This window comes from Muntiacus reevesi, chromosome 8 (genome assembly GCF_963930625.1).
Source record: "Muntiacus reevesi chromosome 8, mMunRee1.1, whole genome shotgun sequence".
In the NCBI taxonomy this organism is placed as follows: domain Eukaryota; kingdom Metazoa; phylum Chordata; class Mammalia; order Artiodactyla; family Cervidae; genus Muntiacus; species Muntiacus reevesi.
The window spans coordinates 50,253,981-50,279,229 of NC_089256.1; the positions used below are offsets into that span (position 1 = coordinate 50,253,981).

Here is a 25,249-nt window from a genome sequence, read left to right on the forward strand (position 1 = left end):
GAAATCCTATTAGAATACGGGCAAACAAAATGAAGAGGTATACAAAAATGATATGCAGATGTCAAATAAGTACATGAAAAGATATTCAACATCATTTACCATTAGGGAAATGTAAATTAAAACCAAAATGAGATGTCACTACATACCTATGAAAAGGGCTAAAATAAAAAACAGTGGCAGCACCAAATGGTGCACAGAAATTGGATCAATCACACACTGCTGATGAGAATGCCAAAATGGTACAACCATAATAGAATGGAAAGCAGTCCAGCAGTTTCTTATAAAAATAAACATGTAACAACCATACGACCCAGTAATTTGCATTCCTGGGTATTTATCCCAAAGAAATAAATACTTAATGTTCATATAAAAACTGTACACAAATGTTTAATAGCAGCTTTATTTCTAATAGCCAAAGCCTGGAAAACTCAGATGTCCTTCAACAGGTGAATAGTTATCATTGGTACAGCCATATCATGGAATAGTACCCAGCAACAACAAAAACCAAAACACTAATATAAACAACAACCATTTTCCAGATGAATCTCCAGGAAATTACACTGAATTAAGGTTCAGTTCAGTCGCTCAGTCGTGTCCAACTCTTTGCGATACATATTTATAATTCTCAATTTATATAAAACTCTTAAAATGACAAAATTATAGAAATGGAACATTGATACATTCAGTTCAGTTCAGTTCAGTCGCGTCCAACTCTTTGCGACCCCATGAATCACAGCATGCCAGGCCTCCCTGTCCATCACAAACTCCCAGAGTTTACTCAAACTCATGCCCATTGAGTCGGTGATGCCATCCAGCCATCTCATCCTCTGTCGTCCCCTTCTCCTCCTGCCCCAATCCCTCCCAGCATCAGGGTCTTTTCCAATGAGTCAACTCTTCGCATGGTGGGTAGTTCCTGTGAAATAACAGGGAGTGGGGTGGAAGGAAAAGTAGGTGTTGCTAGAAAAAGCAGTCTGAGGGATCTCTGCATTGATGGAAATATTCTGCATCTTGACTGTATTAATGTTAATATCCTAGCTAGTGACACTGTACCTTTGGAGAAACTGAGTAAACGGCATGTGACATCTGTTTTTTCTGTTTGTTTGTTTGGTTTTTTTATTAGATGTACATGAATCTACATTACAAAAAGTTTTTTTTTAAATAAATGGAAATTTTTGAACACAAATTAATCTATAAAGAACCCAAATTCCAAAGAGATGAACCTTTTCTTAAAAAGGCAGATGAAATTCCACCTAAGTGGAATACTTAGCAAATTTTGACCCAGGTGGGGAAAGGATTGGGCCTGATTTAGGTTAAGGAACTCTGCTGGGATAAGCAGTGGGGTTTTTAACCATATACAGTTTGGCATGTCAAGTTAGAATCTAGAGGATCCTAAAATGGAGAGCCTGCCGTCCCCACACATTGGCTCACCCTCATGGGACATTTACTGAGAGTACTACTGCAAAGCAGGAAGCTGGAAATTGAGGTGGAGAAGCGGTGAAACATTTCTACAGTGTCACATTTTTTATATCTTAAAGTTCTGGTGGTGGAATGGACCTATGAAAGTTACAGAACTGGTATCAGCCAGATGATACTTGAAAACTGAAGTAAGCTGAAAGTAACTAATGTAAAAACCTAGCTCTAAACAAACAACTCCTCATTGATTAGTTTCCTTCTAGCTTCTTACAAGGAAAATAACATAGGTTCAGTCTCAATGGTTCTTTCATCATCGCTTAAAGCACAAAACAAAAAAATTGAAGATATGGGAAGAATAAAAAAAAATGAACAATAAGTGAAGATTAATCAAAAGTAGATCCACAGCAGAACCAGTGAAGACACAGATGCCAGAACTAGAAGAAAAGGAGTTTAAAATGGCAACTTTAAATATATACAATATATTAAATACAAATGATCCTACTGTTCTGCCAGGTCCTCCAACTTTCTTCAATCCCTCAGCCATGACATCAACTAATTAATGACAGCACTTTTTCTTTCAACCTGTTATTAGATTTCTTAGCAAAGACCTCTAAATACAAAACATCAACAAAAGTAGGTATCAGAAAAAAAAATCTATTTAGTCAAAAGGTAGGCTGTTTCAGTCACAGGGTTCATGAAGAAATGTAAAGATACCACTTTGAAATGGAGCAGTGGACAAACCAAACTTAATAAGAACGTGAAAGTGTGTCTTTGATGCCTCCCTCCCATCTAATTAAACAAACACTTTCTGGTAAGGATCTCCAAGATGAATTTAAACTCTACCTCCCAGGAAAATGTGCCCAAGAGAAATAAGTGCTTGTGTCCACAAAAGACTTCTACAAAAAAGTTCAAAGCAGCTTTACTCTTTACAGTCCCAAACTGGAAACAACCCAAATTCTATCAATAGCAGAATCAAGTTGTGGTATGTTCATGAATAAGAATACTACACAGCAATAAAAAGGGAAAAATCACTGACACATCCAGTGACACACATGCTCAGCAAAAGAAACCAAAAGTGATCATATACACTGTCTGACTACATTTAAGGCAAGTTCAAAACTAATCTACAGTGAAAAAGGTCAGAAAAATGATTACCTCTGGGGAGGGCATAATGTTCTTCTTTTAGGAAGAACATTTAGGAAGGGAGTCCTCTGGAGTACTGAAAATGTTTTACATTTTTATATAGGTAGTGGTTGTGGTTATTAAAAAAACACCAAAAAGCCTACATAGATTTGTGAGTTTTACAAAAAGAAAATCATAACAATGATGATAATAAGGCTGTGAAGCCAGATACATGCTAATGTCTGATAAACAGGAATCTCTAGGAATTACTGGAAGATGTCTGCATACTACTAAACTGAGAAGAACTGTGATGATGAAAGCATATTTTTTTTTTTTTTACTGCATGTTAACTCTATTTAAATAACTCCCAGCATTTTGTTTATATACCCTTTGCAAACAACCATTCTGAACTATCTTTTTAGATATTTATCTTCAACACTAGATCCAAAGTTCATCTGGGGCAAGGGTCACAAAACATTCTCTATAAACGGCCAGATAGTAAATATTTTCAGCTTTGCAGGTCAGATGGTCTCTGCTGCCAGCTACTCAAATTCTAACACTGTAGCATGAAAGGAGCCTTGACAGTAAGTAAGTGAATGTGGTCTGATTTGGCCCACTGGCTGTCTCGATTTAGAGCAAGAACTATACTAAACATCTTTGTTTTTCCGTTTCTATCTTATATACAGATTACTTCATATACAATAGGGTACTCAGCAAACCAAAGCTGAAGGTAATCTTAAAAATGATCTCTTCTAGTCCCTTCATTTCATAGTGAAAAACCTGTAGTCTACAGATTAATATTTTCCTATCATCACTGTTTGGGCAGTGCTTCCTTTTGGTAAACACAAGAAGACTCATATCCCTATTTAATACTGATGTGAATTTCAAATCAATTAAGTAACATATCAAACCAAATAACATATCAAATTAAATAAATATCAAAACAATTTTTACTTTAGAAAAATATCTTTACTGGTAGAACTTTTTAGTTTGTTTATAAGCCAACATATATATACAAGCTCTGAATCATACCACCATACAGAATCAATCAAGTGACTACTTAAATCCAAAATAAGAAGCTAAAATTTTGTTCCAAGATTCAAGTTTTTCTAAAAGCCAAAAATCATGACAATGAACATATTTAATGGGAGTTAACATTAGGTAATAAATATAATTTAACAATTAAGTTATCAGAATAGTACTTTATATAGTTATACTCCAAACTAATAGAACACTCCAATCTAATACTTCTAAAAACGTGATCCTAGTATAGGTTAATGAACATTTTTCACAACAGTAAAACAATTAGGCAACAGTAGAGGGCAGCATTTCTATACATTATTAAAATACTACTTTCTGAAATCTAAGAAACTTAAAATGTCTATACTAAGACTTTCTTTAAAAAGGTCTCACTCTCCTTTCAAAGCTGCTGGCTAACACACAATTTTAATACAACCCAGCACAAGTAAAAGTGCTCTGATGTATAATTATGAACATTTAAATCAATTCTCAAACTGATAAGCCAAAACAATCCAACATTTCTCTGATGATTTATTAATTACCATTATCAGTTACCCACTTAAATAGTTGTTGAGTATCCACTGGAATCACAAATATTTTTTCCCACATAGGGACAATCCTTTTTCTTTATTCATATAAGATGGTTACATACTAATAACCAAAAGGATATATAGTAAAAAAAAACTTTTGGCAATCAAGAGACTCAAGGAGCTGTCTCCAAAGACAGGTATTATCATAACTCTAAGATCCAAAGTAAAAGCAGCATAAGAAGAGGTAAATAAAGCAGAAACAGGTATAAAAGTATCTTTAAAACTCACCCTTTTAAATTTTCCTTTATTCCTAATTCCAACTTGCCTTCATATAGAACTGTACCTGAACCATAACCACCCTTAACAAAGAAAGAGAGCCAACACACTAGTCATAAAAGGCAGGGAACAAGAATTATAAGAGGGAACACCAACAGTGTAAGGGCAAAGAGAAAGATTCAGAAAAGACCATTGTGTCTAACTAGAAGGCTAAATTTTCCTACTATTTAATAAAAATTATTAAAAATATCTGCTAATGTTATAAAAGTCTTACTATTTCACACACTTGACAGTATATAATTATTACTCAATCTTTAACAACCCTATAAAGTAGGTGTCATTATATGCCTATTTTAGAGAAGTGGAAACAAAATACAGAAGGAATAAATGACTTGTCCAGGAATCGAGTGTTGGGACTAGAACCTCAAAGGTCTCCAGAGCTTAAGCTCTTAACTATTGTCCTTTATTCTCTGTCCACACCAAGCTGTATAATTTCAGCTGAGTGATTTCTGTAGAATGCAGACCAAAAGGAATTGAAAAGTGAGAGTGATAAAATAAGAAGCTTTAGTTTTTCATTTTAAAGTTCAATTGTAAAATCATAAGCAGAAATAGGTACTACTTGAAAGCAATCTCTATTATTTCAATGGAGTCGGTCCCAAATAAGGCACACCACACCCCCTAGTGAACACTGACTGGATATTAAAAACTAATAAAAAGATGAAACAGTCAAGAAATTCATTCATTATGGATGGATAAGATCAAAAGATCATGAACCTTTCCAGATGAAGAACCAATTCAGTGAAAATAGTTAATCTAAAACAGTATATTTTAACTGGGAAAACAGTCTGAAAATAGTCTGAAGTTTAGAAATTGTGGCAGTATTTTATTAAAACATTAAAAATGTTCATACCTTATACACTAGAAATTCCTCACTGAAAGAATCATGGTTATGCTCAGAGATTAAGTATCAGTACATCCAAACAATGGAGTCATTAAAAATGACTATAGATAATAATGTGTAAGGCTGTTCAGGACATATTAAATACAAAAGATCCCATTGCTCCACCAAGGCCCGTACCCTCCTCCAATCTCTCCGCAATGGCAAAGCCTATGAACTGAAGACAGCACTTTTCCTTCAACCTGTTAGAATACTCAACACAGCCCTCCAGGCACCCAACACAATCCAGAAATAACCCCATTTCACTCAGTCAAAAGGCAACTTTAGTTAACTGATAAACTTTGGCAAAACTTACTAAACAGGTTAAACGTATCTTTGATTAAACAAAAATCTACTGGTAAGGTTGATTAAAATCCTGTTTCCCAGGCTAGGGAATCAAAAAGACTACCACCTACCCCTTTGTTGACAGTAACACTATTAGTTGGGAAGGTATGTAAGAGAAAAATTTACCAAGTTCTCCTGCCTCCTCTTACTGGACAAAAAAAACTTTCCTTAAGTTGTACTTGGTCATCCTTTAGTATCAGAGGGCAGACTGGCTCCAGGATCCCCAGATATCAAAATCCACAGATGCTCAAGTCCCTTATATAAAATGATACAGTATAGTCATTCCTCTGGATCTACTGATGCAGAACCTGAGATTATGGCGAGCCAACCGCACTTATTTAGAGGTTGTTCCCAATACCAAAACACTTTCTCAGACTCTAAACTGATTCTAAAGTCTATGTGTGTAGACAAACAAGAATCATCTTTTTTTTTTTTAAAGAATAAAACTCAAAAACAGAAAAGCAGAGACTAACTATATTAGATGTTGCTGCTGTTGCTGCTAAGTCGCTTCAGTCGTGTCCGACTCTGTGCGACCCCATAGACGGCAGCCCACCAGGCTCCCCCATCCCTGGGATTCTCCAGGCAAGAACACTGGAGTGGGTTGCCATTTCCTTCTCCAATGCACGAAAGTGAAAAGTGAAAGTGAAGCTGCTCCGTTGTGCCCGACTCTTAGCGACCCCATGGCCTGCAGCCTAACAGGCTCCTCCACCCATGGGATTCTCCAGGCAAGAGTACTGGAGTGGGGTGCCACTGATGTTGGGGCATACTAAAAAACTTCAGCAGATATTAATAAAAGCCATCAAGTTGGTTCTTAAATGGACAAATCAATGAAACAGAATTCAATATCCAGAACAGACCCAAATATATGGTAATTTATTTGTCAAAAAGTGTCATTTCAATCCAGTGGGGGTAAATATAAACTTTTTAATAAATGAAGCTGGAACAAATGGGTAGCCATGGGGGAAAATATTACACTGGTTCTACAACTAACACTGTAGATCAAGACAATCTTCAAATGGCCCTAAGACTTAAAAATGAAATCTTATATAAAACACTGGAAGGACACCCAGGTGAATTATTTATAACTCTGGAATATGAATATGGAAGGTTTTACTATGACTCAAAATTCAGAAGAAAGAGAAGGGGAAAGGAGGGGAGGCCTAATAAACAAAGCATGGGGAAAAAATCCACAACTCATATCATGGACAAAGACTAAACTCCCTGTTATATAAAAAGCTCCTGGAAACTGAGAAGAAAAAGACCAACAACGCAAAAGAAAAAAAATATGAAATTTAATAAACCTTGCTTAAACACATGAGAAATGCAAATTAAAACTACATTTACATACCATTTCTCACTCAAGAAGCTGGCAAAAATACAAAAACTTGCAAATACAGTCTGTCGACAAAGTTGCAGGGAAATAATCACTCTCATACATTGCTGGTGGGATGGAAAAGGACACAATTTAAATGGAAGAGAATCTGACAATAGCTACCTAAATTACCTAAACCGGCAATCCTATATGATACAAATACATATGCACAAATATAAAATGATTCACAAAGTTTTTTTTTCACTGAAAAAAATGTTTATTAACAGTAAAAGGTTAGAAATAACTTTAGCACCTAGTAAAAACATATTTATAGCTTGTGAAAATTTGGCATTTTTCATGATATACAATACTTGTTATGTATCCAACTTTCATCTTTCTCCAATGAGAAGCAGCTGTTACAGGTTATTTATTTACAAGCCCAAGTTTGATTAAGGAAACTATGATATATCAAAACAACTAAACTACATATTTCTATAAAAACGAATGAGAAAAAATTATGTGTACTAAAATGGAGAACCCTTCAGGATACTATAAGTAAAACCAGCAAGGGGCAAAAGATTATATAAATATAAAACAAACTACTGTCATATAGGGAAAGGGAGATAAAACATTCTTAATTTTTGTATACACACAAACAATGGAAAGAAATAAATACAAATAAAAAGTTTCCTATGGGGATCAGAACTGAAAGGGACAGAAGTGAGACAGCTATACCGTTTTTTCTTTTTGATGATATTTGACTCCTGAGTTTGAGTAATATATGAGTTTACTATCTACTCAAAAAGATATTTTAAAAATTCAGGGGTAAATAAGTGAAGGGTTGGTGGTTGTATGGAATGGTTGTTACAATAATCTAAGTCTACTAATTAAAATTGAGTTCCTCTGTCAAGCTGGAATAGGACAGCACAGATACACAACATTCTCATCACTGCATCAAGTTCCACTAGACAGTACTTAACTTGCTAGTCAACATTTTGCAGTCTAGAGATGGAAGTAAGCCCTATAAAATGAAAAAGAATCCGATTCTCCCAGACTAAGTATAAGCAATAAAAAAATAATTATATACACAACCATTCAAAAAAATCAGTCAAATACTTAAGTGACTAGTAGGCAAATATCAAGACAAGATGATGTAGTCCATTGCCACCATAAACTAAGAAAGAGGTGGAAAACACTGGGAAGATAAGGCCCTTGTCTGGGTCATTCTGAATTTATAATATAGAAAGATGAATAAATTTCAGTGACTATTTTCCAGGATATCAACATAAAACCATATTCAAAATAGGACTTATTACAAACTAAAATAGTCACTTATTTTTTTTTAATCCACAAGTTTGGAATACCAAAGACAAAGCCTCATTCATTCAGCAATTATTTACTGAGTATCCACTATATGTAGATACTCAGACACTTGGTCAGGCCTCGGGAATACCATAAGAATAAAAGTCTTATTTTGTAAAGTTTATAGTTCAGTGAAAAAACACACATTAATAAAGAATCACACAGATACATGATATACTGCATGGTATAGAGGAAAAGTAAAGAATACTTAAAGAAGTAAAAGAACCTTACTTACTAATTATGGGCACAAGGAAGGCTTCTCTCAAGAAATAATCTATAAACGGAATCTGAAGGGTTGGGTGGTTTAGTCGCCATGCTGCATCCGACTCTTGTGGCCCCAAGGACTTAGCCTGCCAGGCTCCTCTGTCCATGGCATTTTCCAGGCAATAATACTGGAGTGGGTTGCCATTTCCCTCTCCAGGGCATCTTCTTGACCCAGGGACCAAACCCAGGTCTCCTGCACTGCAGGCAAATTCTTTACCAACAGTAAGATTTAGAAGCAAGGACTTGCAAACAGGAAATTATTATGCATGAAGATTTCAAAGAAGAAGAAAATCACCTCACAAGAGTTGAGGGGAAGAAAAAAAGACCTGTAAATAGAAATATTGAAAACTTGGTTCACAAATCCTAAAACATATGTATTGGCAATCCCTTAATTGGAAGAGACTCTCCAAGACGGCAAAGACCTCAAATACTGCCCTAACAGAATTTAATATGGACTCCAAGTTTTGGCAAACAAGTTGAATAGTAACAATAGTAACAGCTTGTATTGAGTAAGAGAAAAAAATAGGAACACTCCTTTCCTCCTAAAAAGCTTAATCAAGAACTCAAGAAACATTTTTTTCTTTACAGGTCTTTCTCCTGCCACCTACACTTCCACTAAATGACTCTATGATGACTAGACTCTTCTACTTGATCAACAAACAGGTATAACAAAAGATGGAGAAAGACAGGATTCTACTGGAAGAAATTATTAAAGTTAAGCAATTCTCTTTCTCAGAAGTTAATCGACAGCTGAGAAAACTCTGTACTGAAGAATAAGAATGCCCTTAGCTGCAGCTGCATTTATACACAGTGCTTATCACTAACAAAAGAAAACATATCGTATACAATACTCCCAAATCACTATTGTTGGATCTTGTATGCTTTGAGTTAATCTTCTCATTGTGATAATGAGCCTGACAAAACTACACATCTCTTCCTGGCCTTCTAACGTTATTAACTCTCCATCAACTGACATATATTTACAAAAGAGCTAATTAAGAACACAAGGATTTACAAACACAAAAATCTCTTACACATTATGTGGAAAAGCACAAAATAAAATATTGCATCCAAACTGATTAAATTACATAAAGATCTATGTATGTATACTAACAATAAAGAAATACTGCCACAAGAGAAATTCTCACTAGGATCTTTTCCCATGCAAAAAATGTAAATGCAGAATAATATTTTTAAAAATGTAAACTGAAGAGGAAACACATTTTCATTTCCCATTAAGAGGTAAAACAAACATTACATTTGTGTTTAAAATGTATTAAACAGAGAAACAACTACATCTATTTATGATTATCTTAAATTAGTAAATGGCATTAATACTACTGTAAATAGAGGCCAAAATTTGGCTGTTCAGTAACAGTGATGATTTACTCGTCACAGCTCACAACCTAGCTATTTGCAAAGGTTTTAAAATAAGAGTCTTCACTGTGAAGAACATATAGTTATTGTGGGGGGGAGGGTGGCCAGGGGGAGGATGGAAGCCCAGAAAACTAATCATCATTGCTTTAGCTCAACCCACATGCCTGTTCTTAAGGGTATCCATGGTAGCAGTGATGCAACATGCCTACCTAGCTCACCATGCCTACACAAGTGGGAGAGAGGGGAGGCGGGTGATGAAAAAAAATTCACTTGAAAAGGTGTTTTAGTGTTAACATGATAGAATTATATCAACTATATTGATAAACTTAAAAAATACAAATAAAAACATAAAGATCTTTAAAGATCAGAAAAGCAAGGAAAGACTCAAGGGGGAAAGAAAACACTGCAGCACTTCGGCTGAAAAGAAAATTAAGATTTTTGCTCTTCCTGCTGCAGCTATTGGTTAAATACGTTAAAAGAGTTTTATTTCTAATAATAGAAGAAATAATTTTAATTTAGCTCTTTCAAAAGTAACTACAAATATGCTTTAGGCTTCCTAATTTCCATCCTACATCTTTTCTATTTTTGTTTTAACAGTTACATAATAAAAACTTATTAAAACTTTTATGTATTGATCCCATACAATTTTTTTTAAATGGTAGCTCTTTTGCTTAAACAGGATCAAATATAAATTTTAAAACTCTTATCAAGAAAAGATAGGGCAGGGAGAAGATAGACCATTTCAAATAACTTATAATATTAGAAATATTAGAAATATTAGATATTCTATAATATTATTCTGTATTAACAAAAATATTCTATAATATTAGAAATAAAAGCTAAAGTGAATGAAATGATAAAAGGTAAATCACAGAGAGAATCAACCACAGACCATCATGAAAAGAACTTATATATTTAAAAAAAAAAAAAACTAGACTAAACCTGTGTCCCAGGCTTACTGCTCTTTAAATATTCTTGAATAGTTTGATAAAACAGTTTTACATGGAAGACATAAACAGAATGGGAGCAGACAATAGGCATGCTAGTATCTGACCAAAACTCTTATTGTTTGACTATAACTTTGGACAAGCAAACAAAACTAATTTCTATCAGTTTTCTTGCTTTTCCTCTTGTTGTGAAAAATAATTCACTATGTAAGAACAGACTTTGCAGATTTCACAAATTTACTGATTCTTTTATTATTGAATGTAATTTAAAAATCTCAACAATTTTTGTCTAACAGTCACTGTGGCATCATAAGTTTATAGAAACCCCCCCAAAATAAATTATTCCATATTTTAAAAGCCAATGTATAAATTTTAAATGTAAGCATCTTGAATCTTACACAGTCACACAATGTCCACAAACTGGTGCTCAGAAATAAAAGAAACCAAACTTAGAACTTAAGTGAAGTATGTTGCACTTTGAGGATAAATGAGAAAAACAGACTTTGAAACAAATAACTTTAAGGAGTTCTTGAACAAGTGTAATCATTTTAAATCCAATCAACATCTTTCCAAAGGCAACACAATCAGAACTTTACTATTCTCCTTTAAAAAAAATTTACTATATTTGCAATAAACAAAGGAGAGAGTCCAGAAAATGTTCTCAAATGAGTTATATTTTCAACCAGTATGACATATGGGGACAGAAAAAAAAGTAGACGGGAAAACTTTGAGAATATATTTAGAAGATATAATTAGGGCCCTATAAACCTTTGCTGTTGGGAGAAAGCCTTCCTATAAACCACAGGGAAAAAATATCCATTTAATAAACTACTTTTAGCTATCTGAAACACACTTCAGAATATTACCTTTCCTAAAGGAAATAAACTAAGCATCAAATGGATTCAAATTTCAAATATATAACAATGGCTACACTATTTTTTAAATATATTATAAACAAAAAAGTCTCTCACGGTCTGTCACTAACAAACATAGAAAGCATACTGTATCTTACCTTTGTGGTTACAATGCACAGGCAATCCATTACTCTACCATTACAATACTTAATACATAAAGCAGTTTATTGCAAGCTATAAGTTGCCTATATGAATAAAAAATAAAAATAAAGTTGTGAAATAAAACCACTGATGAAAAGTTATAACTGTGACAAGATCTCTCCAGGATCCATTCTTAGAGGTAGCAATTTTTCTACTACCTGAAATACAGGAAACCAGAATGTGTCACGTGCCCTACAATCTTCTTTATGTAATCTATATTTGAAGAACTTGAAATTATCCCACAAAACACTGTGGAAGTCGTCAGGGTTTATTCCACAAGAGATCACTGCTGCTTCAGATGCTATTTCATTAATCCCTCTTTTAAAGATATGAGGTTGACAGGGAGTCATCTGATGAAATGTTCCACAAAGAGGTTTCCCCGATATAAATTTAAAATTCCTTCTCTTGTTTGCTACTGTTTGGATATTTGAAAAGAAAGAAAAAAAAAATCACTAAAAAGTAAAAAAAAAAAAAATTGTAAGCAAACATTTCTTCCACTAAACCATTTCAGCAACTGCAGCTTGCAAAGTAATGACTTTCTCAGGCAGTAATGAATGGAATATTCCATGTGGTATTTTTGAGAAGGGGGGAAAGAAGAACAACATGCAATAATTTAAAATATTATCTCTATAACTTACTTCTTTTCCCTTTAAGAAAAAATGGTAATACTAACATTTACCTATGTAGTCAGATATTAACTTTAGTGCCCCACTAAATCTATTTCACTTAATCCCTTAAAAAAAAAAGCCACCACCACAAAAAGATAATTGTAACTAAGTACCATTTCAAACTCCTCAAGAAGACTTCATTTTTAACCCAGAAGTAGCCTAACTTTGTGAATTCATGTCCTGTCCTCAAATTCACTGAAAACAGAGCTAGACAGGCTGACAGGGAACACGGCATAGTGCTGCAACTGGCTTTGAGTTTCCTAAGCTTGCAGTCACACTCCCCTGTCAAAACGTGTAATAATGAAGAGTATTACCTGCTTTCTGTCCACAAGGTTTCCTCATCATCTACAGATATTATAAATTGCCTCAAATTCAAACAAGTCAACTGTTTCCATTTGCTTTTCATGTCATGGGCTGCATCAGCAACTTTCACACTAAACCGAGTTTCATTATAAAGGATTATGCAAAAGAGTTAACACATGTATGTCACTTAGTACCTATCACATCATTATTGTTATTACTATTATTGATTGGCTATTAGTTGACAGCCTTTTGTTTCAAGTCTAATACACCTAAGACAGATCCAATGGGATTTTATCTTGAACATAGTCTAATGGGACGGTTGTAAGGATTAACACACAGCACTTAAAATAATGCCAAACTTTGTAACCACTCAGTACAAGCCAGTTACAGCTATATATCTATATATATGCACATGCAACTATAAGGCTTGAAGGGTAGGCAGAAGTAAATTTCATCACTGGCCAACATATCCTTTCCTCCAGCAGAACAGATATCTCGGGAATTACCTGCTCAGTTAGAGACTGAGAGTACCCGCTTTTTCCCACACACCCCAACAATCGTTTGCTCTCAAGACAAAAAAGTAAAGCCCACTCATGGGTCATGATTCCTGAAACAAAGTTTACCATTTTAGAAAGAACACTGAAAACATCATAGGTAATATCTAACTACTAAGCGCTACAGACGGTAAAGCAGCTGCCTACGATGTGGAGACCCGGGTCCGATCGCTGGGTCAGGAAGATCCCCTGGAGAAGGAAATGGTAACCCACTCCAGTACTCTTGCCTGGAAAATCCCATGGACAGAGGAGCCTGGTAGGCTGTTACAGTCCATGGGGTCGCAAAGAGTCAGACACGACTGAGCAACTAAACTTTCTTTCTTCCTGTGAGGGAAAATAAACAGCTTTGTGAAATGCTTTAGCTAGTTTCTCCCTTAGTGTTCTGTGTAATTTTTATTATCTATTAGTATACTCTAGAGAGAGAAGTTATTCCTAAGTTTGGCAGACCTCCTAACAGTGGAGATTGAAAATCACTGTATCAAGAGTCAGAAAAAGTGCTTCAGTCCATTAACAGAACTGAAACTATGTAACTTTAAGTAGTCATATTCTTAGGCAAATACAGATGAAACTTCAAACTGACTCAATTAACATCTAAATATTTAACAACATATTATTAAAAATATATCTAAAACACTGTTTTATTCTACTCACATTCAGAAAACAATTTTGGGCAAACTTCACATTCACCTTAAATGTTAGGGTCATGATTATAACTACAACCACTTTTTAAATTAATTCTTCATTTTGCTCAATTTCATTTCCATCTAAGTTGTTTAGATACAGCACTTTTAATCCATGTATTAATATATCACCTTACATATCTCAAATCACTGTTAGTACCTATTCACATAGGTACTAACTGATTTTCCCCTATTTCTCAGCATATATTATACTAACAAATTTTTCCTATTTGTTTTCTTGGCATATATTATAACTTCTGTAATATAACCACTTACTATATTACTCTTTAGTATACTTTTTAATTTTCAAAAAAAGCTTACATTTACTATCCAATACCCGCAATTTTTAAGGTCATACTCAGGAATGATTATTTAATCTGTGTTAAGTTCTACGCTCACTGCATCTTTTACAAACATCCAAACTGACACTGATTAAGGACATTTCAAGTCAATATATTCTTCTTAAATAGTCATATTTAAATATTTTGCTGTGAAAAATATTGATAATTTATAAATTACTTTGTAATATGAGCAACTTTAGAGGTTTCAAATACAAGCCAGCCTTTGGGATGGCAACACCTCACCTAATATTCAGGCACATAAGATATTTAACAGTATTTTAGAATATCAATGGCTGTCTATATAGGCAATTGTTTCCAACCATAATAGAATAATAGGGAACAGTTTAACTCTCCTACCTTCAAACAACTAAAAAATAGGACAAATAAGGAATAATGATTTTCAGATACTGAACAAAGTCCCATAAATGCCCAGAAACTGCCTGGAAAAAGTTTTCACACTGCAGCAGAAGGATGAGGAAACTAAACAAACTCCCGCAATCTTAGATGAGGAGCCAGAGTTGAGAATTAAGGTAGGTCAAGGTGTCTAAAATTCACAAATAAGAGTACCAGAGAGGAGAGGTGCATAGCATGAGATCCACAGATCTGCAGAGTTCTTCTTGAGTCTTTATTACATCCATTAGTCATATATATAAGGAAACTTGAGGCTGAGGAAAGAACCCTAGGTGGAACAATCCCAGAACTCATACAGGGCTAAGAAGAATTGAAAAACTCATAATATACAGGCTCTCGGTGGAGTACCCAGAAGAGGACTGGGACAAAATTAACCCTATACTGAAGGCTGCTTGGTCCCATTAAAAAAAGACTGAAAGCAAGTTTCAAAAGGAGCAAACTCTTTCCAAGTAATTTAACTGTACTCCAAAACAAATCTCAAGAATATTTAAGGGAACACAAAAATACTGAGGACCTGAAAAGGTAAAATTTATAACATCTGCCAAATATAATTTAAAAAATTTTCAGGTATACAAAGAAGAGGTAAATATAACCCGGAGAGGAGAAAAGGCAATCAACAAAAAGAACCCAGACCTGCAGAAACAAGACTAACAGACATCGAAAACAAATTTATGGTTTCCAAAAGGGAGTGAGGAAGGGGAGAGGGACAAACAAATTAGGGATATGGGATTAACAGATACAAGCTATTAAACATAAAACAGATAAGCAACAAGGATTTATCTGTACAGCACAGGAAAACATACCCAATATCTTATAATAACCTATAATAAAGTATAATCTGCAAAAAGAAAAAAGAATCACTATGCTGTACACCTGAAACACAATATCATAAATCAACTATACTTCAATAAAAACAAATAAAAATTCAAAATGACAAATGACAGAATTAGCACTCAAGGATATTTTAAAATTATTATAAACCTATTCTATATATTCATGAATACAGAGGAAAGCATGAACATCATAGTATATGTGCTGCCAAAGCAAGCACATGCATGAACATCTTAATGAAATATGGAAAATAAAAAAGGAACCAAATTAAACTTCTAGAGATAAAAATTCAAATGCCTTAAAAAAAAATTGATTAAATGAGATTAACACTTCAGAAAATTAATGAAGTGAAAAGGTACCAGAAACTGTCCAAAATACAACACATAGAGGAAAGACTAAAAAAAATTAATCACATCAATGAGCTATGGGACAAATTCAATCAACCCAATAAACACCTGTTTATACAGTCCCTAAAAAAAAAAAGAGAGGGTAACAGAAAAAAATATTATTGAAATAATGGATAAAAACTTTCCGTATTTGGCAAAAACTACAAACACAGATCCAAGAAACTCCACAAATACCAAAGACGTGAAGAAAACTGTACAAGAGAAAGTGTAAAGGAATAACAAGCACCAAACTCAGGACAGTGATTCATTCCGGAGGATGAGGCAGAGAAGGTAATCAGGATGGAAAACAGAAGCTCGTCAACTATATAACACTTCCTTATCTTAAGCCAGGTAACAGGTCCATGCATGCGTGCGTCAGCTGCCCAGTCGTGTGCTACTCTTTGGGACCCCACTGACTGTAGCCTTCCAGGCTCCTCTGTCCATGGGAATTTTCAGGCAAGAACACGAGTGGGTTGCCATTTTCCTCCACCAGGGGATCTTTCCAAACTAAGGATTGAACCTGTGTCTCCTGCATTGCAGGCTGATTCTTTACCTGCTGAGTCATCATGGAAATCCCTAGATAACAGGTACATGGAGATTCAAAATAGTCTCTTCAGATTTCTGTGTAACTATAATCTTTTTTTTCTAGTAACACACAAAAAGAAGATAATCAACAAGACAGTTGCCAAGAAGACAAAAAATTATCAAAAACAGATTGTAGCAAACACCACCAAAAGAAATCAGGGAAGGAAAAAAATCCACCTGCCAATGCAGGAGACGTGGTTTCAATTTCAGGATCAGGAAGATTCCCTGCAGAAGGAAATGGCAACCACTCCAATTCTTACTGGGAAAATCTCACAGACAGAGGAGACTGGCGGGTTACAGTCCATGGGATCACAGAGAGTTAGACACAACTCAGTGACAGCATGAGCAAAGGGCTAGTGACACTGAAGAGGGATTTTGTTCTTTGTCCTTTGCTACACTGATAAAGTACTGAGTGTGCAACATTTTAATAAAAACAGTAAGATTATTTTATAAATCTACCATTTACTGAGCACTTCATTTTATGTCAGACTCTGATTTAAGTTTTACATAAATTACTTCACCTCACACACTCTCTTACAGATGGTGGTAATGGTAAAGAATCCACCTTCCAATGCAGGAAATGCCAGAGCGGCAGGTTAGACCCGTGGATCAGGAAGATCCCCTGTAGTAGGAAATGGCAACCCACTCCAGTGTCCTTGCCTGGAAAACTCCGTGGACAGAGGAGCCTGGTGGGCTATAGTACACAGGGTCGCAAAGAGTCAGACATGACTGAGCTTACCTGCACCACCACCATCCCACCTCATACATAAAAGCACCACAGGAAGGGAGTTCTGTTTTCATCTCCACTTTATAGATGATGAAACTAAAAACAGTTAAGCAATCTGCCCTATATTTATAATGTAATGCAACAGATCTAAACACAGACATAGAAGAAAATTTTTACAGAATGATATACAGTTCTCATTTTAAATATATATAAGAGCTAAATGTACTCATTAACATACAGAATTAGTTGAATAAATATATATCAAATGGTTAAAAGTGGTTGTCTCAATGAAAGAATATTTTAAAAAGCACTGACTTTCAACAATGTACACCTCTATGTACATGTACGTTTTAAGATATACCTGAATTATCTTTGTAATCAGAGATTTTTTTTTTTTAAGTTAATAACTGAAAAAGAGATAGCAATTCCTGTGGAAAAGAGGAATCACAAGCCAGGTTACAGTGCTGGCTTCAGCAGCACATATACTAAAACTGGAACCACACAGAGAAGATTAGTATGGCCCCCGCACAAGTATGACATGCTTCGTGAAGCCGTCCATATTTTTATACCTATGGCTGATTCATGTTGATGTATGGCAGAAATCAACACAATATTGTAAAGCAATTATCCTTCAATTAAAAATAATTTTTTTTAAAAAAAAGAAGCCACATTACAGAATATTGGGAATGAGAAGGAAAGAAAGGAAAAATATAAACTCCTTTTTTCAAGAAACTTAACTAGGAAGAGAAGGAATACTATAGGGTCCTACTGAGAACTTTTCCTATTTACCTGTTTTCTTTTAACGGAATCTTTGAACGTATTTATAGGGTAAAGGGAAGAATGAAACAAAGGTCCAAGAGAGGAAAAGGTTATAGATATTACATGAGGAGAATGAGATTCCAAATGAAAAAAGGATCAAGAGCACAACAGACGCTTTCAATATTTATCTGAGACAATGACTTTCACATAACTGAAAACATATTTCTATAAAGTTGGAAATTTCTGCAGTGAGCATGCATTACTTTGGTAATCCAAACAAATGGGGAGGGTTATTTTAAATATCCATACACTTTACTGGGAAAAATTATATATGCATTTTATTCCAACTCAAAATCCCCCCATTTTTCACATTTAGAGAAACACAAGGGGGAGCTTGTTTAAGAGCATATGAGGTGATAGTAATGCTCTAATACTGAAGATGGTAACAGATGCAGATATGGATAACAAATAAAATTATTTAAATGAGTTACTGAAAATGTCTTATAATCAAAACTCATAATTTAAAACTAACTGGGGATGCCTTCTTGCAGAGCATGAATCTGTAACTATTGTGGTACACTTAAGCTTTAACAGATTTTTATTTTCTTAGTAACTATAATATTTTGCCAAGTTTTCTCCTAGATTAACAGCTTGGCATAATATGGCAGTTGTTCCACTTTTCTCATAGCATTTCATTATATTTCACTTCCATTTCAAAGTTATTATTTTAGTGGTATATCCTTCAGTTCTAGAACTAGCATCTACCACTCAAACACTGAAATAAGATTGTCATAGATATAAACATAAAAATATAAAAATTACGTAACAGTGAATATAAAATAACAGCAGAGTGGTCATCAAAATCACTTGCAGAAACATATAATGCACAACTCACTTAGTACACACACCTGTCAGCTTTGGTCTTGATGAAACTTTTAAATTACAGGGTCTCTAAGGATTGTGCATTATTTCAAGTTGTATACACTCACATCACTTAAAAACTGGAATTAAATGAGACAGCACTGTAAATCTGGTGGCAGAGAGAGGGAGTTCAAACTAGGGTCTCTGGGATGTACTGAGAGAGAGAGAGACATTGTGCTAGAAAAATAGAATATTAGGAAGAAGGATAAAAACCTTGAGGACATTGATGAAGGACAGAGGAAGACAAGCTGAGCACCAATACAAACTATTATCAATTACTCTGAAGGCAGGAATTCAAGAATGTGAAAAAACTATGAAGCTGTGCTATAAAGTTTGGTCAGCTGTCTTCCAAAGTTGTTCTTATCAAAGTTCTCAACAAAGTAAGAACTTACCAAAGTAAGAACTGAAATGAAGGTCTGCGTTAGGGATTGAGAGTTACAGGATAGATGGTACTAAAGATACGTACTGAATTTGAATATGGACTGACAATAGCACTATTGTACATACTACCATTGTATCAACTTTAAATTTTTTCAGTCTGCTAATTGTATACTAGATGTTTATAGGGAAAGTCATATAAAATGAATTCCTTTTTCACTGGAGAACTGTGCTAAAGTATTTAAGGCTAAAGATCTATGCCTGCAATTTGCTCTCAAATGGGTGAGCAAGAATAAATTTTAAAAGTGTGTGTACATAGGTACAGGAAACAAGCAAATGTGACAAAATGACAACTTCACTATTCTTGTAATTTTCCTGTAGATGTACATTTTTTTCAAAAGAATAAAAATTTTTAAAAGAGAAATTGGAAAAGAGTCCAAAATAACAGTAAAATATAAGTCTTATAAGAAAACTACAAAGTGCTACCGGCATTCAGAAGGGATTTGTCTCAGAGAAAAGATGAGTAAAGATCTCACATGGACGGTTTCTGAGTTGGGTCATGTAAGATGGATAAAGTACAGACATTCCAATTGGAATATACATACCAAACCACTTTCAGAAGCCATTGCTACAGAGAGTAATTTCACTTCCCTATGTTAAAAGTGACAAGTGAAAGTGTCAGTCATCATTCAGTAATGTCCGACTCTGCAATTCCATGGACTACAGCCCGCCAGGCTCCTCTGTCCGTGGAATTCTCCAGGAAAGAATACTGGAGTGTGTTGCCATTCCTATGTTAACTACATCCTATGTGTTTTCTACAAACTAGCCTGTTATGTTTCTGTCTCTATTAAAATTACTTTTGTTGTTCAGTCACTCAGTTGTGTCTGACTCTTTGTGACCCCAAAGACTGCGGCACGCCTTGTCCTTCACCATCTCCCAGAGTTTGCTCAAACTATGTCCATTGAGTTGGTGATGTCATCCAACCATCTCATCCTCTGTCATCCCCTTCTCCTCCTGCCTTCAGTCTTTCCCAGTATCAGGGTTTTTTCCAGGAGAACTATCAATAACCTCAGATATGCAGATGACACCACCCTTATGGCAGAAAGCCAAGAACTAAAGAGCCTCTTGACGAAAGTGAAAGAAGATAGTAAAAAAGTTGACTTAAAACTCAGCATTCAGAAAACTAAGATCATGGCATCCAGTCCCATCACTTCATGGCAAATAGATAGGGAAACAATGGAAACAGTGACAGACTTTATTTTCTTGGGCTCCAAAATCACTGCAGATGGTGATTGCAGCCACGAAATTAAAAGATGCTTACTCCTTGGAAGAAAAGCTATGACTAACCTAGACAGCATATTAAAAAGTAAAGACACTGCTTTACCAACAAAGGTCCGTCTAGTCAAAGCTATGGTTTTTCCAGTAGTCATGTATGAACGTGAGAGTTAGACTATAAAGAAAGCTGAGTGCCAAACAATTGATGCTTTTGAACTGTGGTATTGGAGAAAACTCTTGAGAGTCCCTTGGACTGCAAGGAGATTCAATCAGTCCACGCTAAAGGAAATCAGTCCTGAATATTACTTGGAAGGACTGATGCTGAAGCTGAAACTCCAGTACTTTGGCCACCTGATGTGAAGAACCAACTCACTGAAAAAGACCCTGATGCTGGGAAAGACTGAAAGTGGGAGGAGAAGAGGATGGCAGAGGATGAGATGGTTGGATGGCATCATCAACGTGATGGAGATGAGTTTGAGTAGGTTCCAGGAGTTGGTGATGAACAGGGAAGCCTGGCATGCTGCAATCCATGGGGTTGCAAAGAGTCAGACATGACTGAGCAACTCAACTGAACTGACTAGACTGAATAACTGAAATAGACTGCAAACACTAAATAAGTAACATCCTTCAGTCCATGGTGATAGTTGGTTTTTTATTTTTTAACAGTGATAGTTTTATTCAGAAGACCAAGAATAAAGTGTGGGTGTAGGGCTATTTAGTCACCTTTGCAGGGGACCATCATACAAACTACTCTAAAAACTAGTCATTAAAAGAAAATATAAGCTTTATCCTATCTTTTTTAGGAGAAACAAAGTTTCAACCCTAACTGATGGGGATAAGTACTTTCTACAGAAAAACACCAACTAATAAATAGAAATGGAATGATAAAATTAGAAAGAATAATCAACACATTTTGAAACTTCTAATGGAATAAGTGATGTAGGCAAAGATCATTAATGGGCAAATCAGGTAAATACTAACTCAATACAAGGTGCTAAAGTGCTACCCCCAAAGATACTTAATAACTACAAAAAGAAAATCATATCTGTACAAGGAGGATCTGGAGGTCACCACCCCTAAGTAATCATACTTAATTATCACAAGTGCAACAACCTGATATTGTATGCTTCCTGCTATGACGCAATCTGAAGTACCATACATCATTATGAAGTCTGCTTACCAAAAATGAGTCTAATCAACCTTGACATCTAACTTCTGTTATCAGAAATGTAAGACTTATTGAAATGACTTAACATGAAAAAAGACTGCTAAACAAATATACAATATGTGTTATACTATAAGAAAACTGGCATGGTCTCTTCAAAAAGTCATTTAAAGTGGTAAAAAAAGATGGGGAGGCCATTCCTCTAGATTTTAAGCGAGTAAAGACAATATACCAGTTTTGGTATGTGCCCTCCTGACTCACTGCATTGCCTGCCCCCAGACTTCCACATCTGCTTTTCACCCTGAGCCACCCTGGCAACACCTCATGCCTCTGGCCTGTCGTCCACAGTTCACCCTCTTACCTCCTTACTTGCAGCTTTCCTGTAAAACCAAATACCATATCCCCTGCACCCACAAATCCACAACCCTGAAGTGCAGGGGAACTGATGGTCACCAGGAGCCAGAAGTTAAATTCTCTATGGCTTCTCAGAGATGCTATACCCAAGATACAGCAATCAGTCACACTTAGTGGCAGAAAGCATCCTTGTATTAGTTTTTTCTTATTTCTAGCTTATTTATTTTTTCCCTTACTTGTGCTCCCTAGAAGTGAAGGAACTCTCTAAATAAAGTACCTAATAAAGCATTAGCTCTCTGCCTCAAGTTCTGTTATCAGGGAAATTCAGATAAAAATTGACTTGATCAGATTCAGTACATGAATCTTAACTGGCTTTTTAAAGGTTCTAAAAGATAGATCAGAATCAATTGTGGATTGGAGAGATAATTTAATAATATTTATTAACTTTCTTAGGTGTGATAATAGTTGCAAGGTTACACAGGAGAATGTTTGACTATTCTTACTCATAGGAGATATATGAAGTTTTTACAAGTTAAGTGCATGATGCCTATGCCTTATTTTCAAATAGATTCCCCAAATACTATACAGAGAAAAGGCAAATGTTATAAAATATTAGTAAATGTTGACTCTAAGTGAATGTTTTTTGGTCTATTCTTTTCATTTTACAAAATATCTCATAATGCAGTCACTTAGCAACTCCATTATCACATATATCCATCCTTAACTGGATTACTGAAACAGATTCCTAACAGGTCTCCTGCTCTACCCTTACTATTTTGTTGAATTTTTTGCTGAATTTTGTTGAGTTTTCAACACAACATCTTGAATGATCCTTTTAAAGGTTAGGTTAAACGATGCCACTCCTCTGTCCAAAACTCTGCAAATGCTTCACATGATCTGCCCTTGTCTTACACTCTGACCTCATCTCCCACTGCTCCTTACTCACTCTGCTCTAGCCCCACTGGCCATACTGCTATTTCTCATATATTCCAGCCTTCTTCTTGCCTTGGTTTTTACACTGGTTGTGCCTCAAACGTTGTATTAACTTCCAATTCTTTACACAAGTATCACCTCAACCAGGCCTACCATAAATACCCTATTTAAAATTGCAAAGCATCCCCCCCACACACAATCTGGCATCCCTGCTCCTCTTAATCCCCTATTCTTTCTTTCCTCTCGTATCACGTATCACCTTCTAACCTACTAGATAAATGCAACAGGTACTCAGTATCTGTTGACTAAATGAACTGACATTCAAAATAAAATGACCAGTGACCAAAGAAGAAAAGAATTCTAAAAGATGAGTGGAGAAACAGGCAGTGGCCAACCAATTTGGGATTTCTGAGTCTCATGAGGGATTTCCTACTTCATTCTGAGAGGAACGGAAATCCAATGAAAGGTAATGACATAATTTGCATTTTATAAAGATAATCTTGTAAATAAACTGGTCATAAATTCAAAAAGGGAAAGTGCGAATACAAACAGGTTAAGAATTTAGGCCAAAAATGAGGATGGTTTACACTAGAGTGGCAAGAATGAGACATATTGGAATGCTGATTCATGTGAAACTTTGCAAACTGCAGCACAAATTAGATATAAATGTGAAAGCCAAAATAAAAGCCTCTAACAAATAATACAGTATAATATCTTTATGACCTAAGAGTTGGAAAACACTTCAAAAGGCACAAAAAGCGTTAAGCATAAATTGAACTATATAAAAGAAATCTTTATTATTAAAAGATTGTACTTGATAATTAAAAGATTAAAAAGAATGCTTCAGAGTGGGGAAAAAAATACATATTACACATATATCTGACGAAGGAAACATTCCAGATAGAGATCTCCTACAAATCAATAAGACAGAAAACATAACTCAGCAAAAAGTGTGTTAAAACTTGAACACTTCAAAAAAGATAGCAAAATGAACAGTAAACATATGAAAAGGTGTTTGTTAATCTTGTTAATGAGGAAGTACAAATACAACTATGAAGTACCAGTACACACCTACCAGAATGGCTGAAATTATTAATAAAAAGACAAATGATAACAAGTGTTGACCATTACATGAAAAATGAAACTTACTTTGCATAGTAAGTTTAGCAACTTACTTTGCACATAATGTAATTATGTTAATAAAATATTATATAATATATATTAGTTATATTAATAAAACCAATTATATTAATTGTTTTACATAATTATACAAATTATATTAATAAAAACATGTATAATCATTTTGCAAAACTGTTTCCATTATGTTCTAAAACTAAACATATCACTTTCACAATTGGGTGTATATGCAACAGAAACACATACACAGGTGCCCCAAAAATGTACAGTTCTGCTGTGCTATTCTAAAAATGTAAATTTGTTCCAATGCAACTGATGTATTAGGGAACAATATGAACAAAGCACAAATTTCACAATTGCTTATGCACAATCCAATCTATGAGAAACACTAGGTAAGGACAGAAAATTGAACCCAGATGGAAAAAGACACATAGGAATACATAAAATGTACATATTTCAGGCTTTAGTTTGAGTGTTATGAGTCACATTGGTGGTGTAACTTCTCATCTACTTTCAGATAACTCTCCCCACCAGCACTTCACAATAACTCACAAGCCTCAACCAGGGCACACACTCCCGTTATCAAGCAAGATTTTTTTTTCCATGGTAAAATGTCATATATATTGTAATTTATGCATTTCTTAATCATTTAACATTTGCAAAACTGTGCTGCCATTTTCATTAGGTCCTTAGCTTTGGTATATGTGGCACTTATAAATTTTAACTTTTGAGTCCCCTATTTTCTAAATACATAAGCCCTGTGATTTTTATTGAACACCTCTGCAAAGTATGGTGATTTTTAAGAAGTTAAACACTGTGCTATGGCAGATATAACCAAAGAAGAATATTCAAAGCAGCACTAACCCAAAACTAGAAACAAG

At 34.8% G+C, this 25,249-nt stretch overlaps 1 protein-coding gene and 1 non-coding gene across 8 annotated transcripts in view; one reads left to right on the forward strand and one right to left on the reverse strand.

Annotated features, from left to right (window-relative positions):
- DLG1 (discs large MAGUK scaffold protein 1) overlaps positions 1-25,249 on the reverse strand; it is a 260,484-nt gene that overhangs the window by 203,014 nt on the left and 32,221 nt on the right. The window lies entirely within an intron of this gene.
- LOC136173845 (U6 spliceosomal RNA) lies at positions 17,908-18,011 on the forward strand. Its single transcript, XR_010664324.1, has one exon. It is a non-coding gene; the product is annotated as a U6 spliceosomal RNA (small nuclear RNA).